Genomic DNA, 4,004 nt, shown 5'->3' on the forward strand with positions numbered 1-4,004 from the left:
TGTCTTGCTGAGTGGCTGGTAGGCTTGAATCAATGACTGGTGGTTTGCAATTAAACACATAATCTACCCTGCCATCAAGGATCCTTGCTTGTTACACAGTATTGCTTCTTTCTGGACCTTTTTTAAGATAACAAACTGGAACTGGCTGCTCTTCAGTTCCTAATAAAAGTGAAATGATACTTGGGGAAAATTCCAAGTTCATGTAATTTGCACTGTTCAAATATATTTTGGGATCAAAGGACTCCGTGTGAAGTATAACTTGGCCTAAATATTTAGTGCAGCGTCAACTACTTTAAAGCCAGCATGCATTTCTCTATCTCAGGCTAGTTAACGCTACATTAAAATGTCCTGAGTGTTTATGGGCAAGCCGAATGCAGAATGGTGCATGGCATATGTTCTGATTCTCAAAAACGAGTGGATGGGGGAAACGGTGCTCTTTTTGGAAGCAGCAAGTCAAGTTCCCCAGAAACAAGCCTGACATTTGAAGCACCAAAATATGCATTGGCTACCATGTGTACTCTTGTTCCTGACTTCTTAAAATAAGTATAAAGCTATTGATTCATCCATGTGTTGTATCTAACAGTTGTGTTGTTTTTAAACTGTTATTTCATTATATGGGTGGGCTCATTTGGTTGATTCATTTTCCTGCTAATGGACATTTCTGTTGTAAATCAATCTGCTATCAACATTTCTGTACAAGTCTGTGTGTGTGTGTGTGTGTGTGTTCCACACTTGATCTTAGCCAAAAGGCCGAGAAGCCCTGTGTGTGTGTGTGTGTGTTCATGAGATTTAATTTCTCTTCAGGTGCACTTGAGGGATCAAAGGCCACATGTATTCCAGACCACTCTTCAGTGGCTGTGCACTGTTAAATCCCTGCCTGTGAGATAGGAAAGGCACTTCCATATCAGCATGATCCTGGCCTCAGAAAATTTGTTAACCAAAGTTTTTCTACCTCTATTTCCCAAAAAGAATTGTACTATAGGATTGGTACTATTTATTGTTTCAAGGTTTGAGAGAAATCATTAAGGAAGTCAATTTTTGGTATTAATATTTATTAGAGAAGCAAAAATAGTGATAGATAGATAGATAGATAGATAGATAGATAGATAGATAGATAGATAGATAGATAGATAGATAGGGTTTATATCAAGGAAATGGCTTACACTGCTGTAGGGACAGTCAAGTTCTAAGACTGTGGATCAAAGGTCTTCTCCTTACTCAGGTAGCTTCAGGAACTAGCGCACCCAAGATGATTAAGTCAGATGCAGGCTACTGGTTGCAGAGGCAAATGAATCCAAAGTCAGCTGACAGAAGGCAAGCTGCTGATGCACCCCAGGATCACGTTAAAGCAGATGAAGAGCCAGATGCAGGATGCAAACAAGCTTTTCCACCGTGTGCATTTCTGTTGAAAACAGGCCATGCACCCCTGACAAGGTCTTATCAGGGGGATTGCCAAGTCTTAACAGCCAAACCACTTAGACTCCTGGCCTAGTCAAACTGACACAAAACCTCAACTCTCACACCTTCTGTCAAGAATTACAGTCCCGTCACCTGTTGCATTTGTTGGAAATTAGTTTCATAGTTGTTCACAGTGTGGAGGCTCCCCCATGATGACTAGAAGCAGACAACTCTAATAAGTTGGTTCCAAAAAATTAATTCGGTTTAATTTCATGTTGCTATTAGAATAATTCTAAATTCTGTTTACTTAGTATTATCCCAATATTAAATCTACTTCAACAGAATGTACTAAGTATATTCTGTTGATTACTAAACTCCAAATTAAATAGTAATATAATCAATTCCATATTAGCAAGAAAACACAATGAATAATCTCATAATCACCATGTAGACTCAATAATTTATAACATTTTGTTTACTCAATTCTGATAGGCCTCTTTGTATGGAATAAAAAAAAACCAGTGAAGTTACAGTTAGGTAAGTATAGCTCTAGTATGCCCAACAGTTAGATACAACACATGGATGAACAACAATGAAGTGTTTTTCATGTTATCCACTATGTTCATTACAGGCAGGGGAAAAGTTTGAATGTCATTCTTTATAGCACTTCATGTTCCAGAAAGTAGAAAACTATTTGTCAAAAAAATGTGCATGAGAATCTAGTGTCTGATTAGAAACAAGATGTTTTCCAGTAGAGGGTAAAGAACTTTCCAACTGCTTATATATATATCTTTATCCCTGCTGCTTTTCATCATGGAGTTAGACCAAAAAAATTATTTCCAAGAGATACATCATATTGGCCAGGTTAAGTGAGAGCGTTATTAGGCTCTTGTCTCTCTGCACAGGGAAGTAGGCTGGAAATCTAATACATTGCTTGTCAGGGCTCTCTGGATCTAAATCTACCTAATTAGACCAGCAATGAAATAGAAGACTTCCACTTTCTTTTTGGGTTTAAGTGGGAATACTAACCAAGAGATAAAGTAAAATTCGAAACCGCTTGGATACTGTGGTTACTGCCTTGACTGAGCAGAGGTAAAGAGGTTCGCCTCGCTCATTGGAAGCACCCCTCCTTTGGCTCACCCGATCCAGAGCTAGGGGTGACCACGCCTAGGCTAACATGAACTTTGAAGTCAGGGTAGTTTTTTAAAAAACTCTTGTTATGGATTGTTATATTGATATGATAATGGAAGTTTCTATTATACCCTTTGAAAAAGTGTGCATGATGTCACATGTTAAGGAGTTCTGAGAAATTTTGTTTTTGTTTTAATTATTATCATGTAGTGAAATAGTTAATATGTCCTCTTGTTGATGATGTTGGCGAATTCTGGTTTTTGGCTTGCTCCAAATCTTTTCCTACCTACCATCTGTTCTCATCAAAATTAACCACTGGCAATGAGAGGCACCGCACCCCCCCCCCAAAAAAAAGGTAATTTCTGCCAACAAATTCATATACCGAGAAAGACAAAAGTTGATGGTTTGTTTAGCAGAGTGGGTTCTAAATCCAAGGTGCTTCAAAATCACCAAACAACGCCCAGGACAACGAGCCTGCGGCAGAGTCGGTTCTGACGCAGGAAGACCCGTGTGTTGTGGAGGACCATTGCATTCCCCAGGGTTTCGTTTTCCTGAGCACGTCCGCATGCGCTCGAACCCCTCATTTCTGGTCAGCAGTCAGGCATTTAACTCGCCTCACTCAGGGACTCCCTTTCAAAAACCACCAGGAGCCTTAAAAAATTCAGATGCCCAGGCCGCCTCCTCCCAGATACTTAGATTTGACTGTGCTGAACAAAGATGAGGCATCAACAATTGTAACAGAATCTTCAAAATAGAGATATAATTCGCATGATGTAAAATTCCCCATTTAAAGGACACATTTGTGCAACCAGCTCTAAGATGTAATTCCAGAAATCTGTATCACTCCAGAAAGAAACTGGAAGCCCAAAATCCATCTGCAGAGTCCTCACGTGGATGAAGCCTCCACTGAATGTCCTCTGAACATTCACCAGAGATCTGAATAATCTGGCCCTCAGGCAAGGAGCCCCGGTGGTGTCCTGGGATACAAAGTGGGCAAGTGAGCAATTAGAGGTCAGCAGCTGTCCCACGGGAGGAAGAGGAGGCTTTCTATCCCTAGACAGTGGCACTCTGGGAAACCCGCCAGGGTAGATCTCCCCTATCCTGCAGGGCTGCTGTGAGCAAAAATCCACTACTAGCAGTGAATGGGGTCCTCTGGTCTCAAAGTGTGATGGGAAGCCTTTACCTCCCCCTGGCTGACCAGCCCGGGAGGGCCTTACCTGGGTGTGTCTTTGGTATAGATCACGTTATGGGGGTCCAATAGACATGAGTCGTGCCCTGAATGCGTTGGGGAGGCCCTGGAACCAATGGTGTAAGCTCCTTTGTCTACCACCAGGAACATATCCCAATGAAGGCCCACTCCCACTTGGGTCACCCCCCCTGTAACTGTGATGGCTTGATTTGCATGCCACTGTGCACGGTGGCAGTTTTCCTTGATGTCCTATGTCCTTTCTAAAGGTCTGTGTATCAGTAACCCC

The sequence above is a fragment of the Tenrec ecaudatus genome, chromosome 7, assembly GCF_050624435.1.
Source record: "Tenrec ecaudatus isolate mTenEca1 chromosome 7, mTenEca1.hap1, whole genome shotgun sequence".
Lineage (NCBI taxonomy): Eukaryota > Metazoa > Chordata > Mammalia > Afrosoricida > Tenrecidae > Tenrec > Tenrec ecaudatus.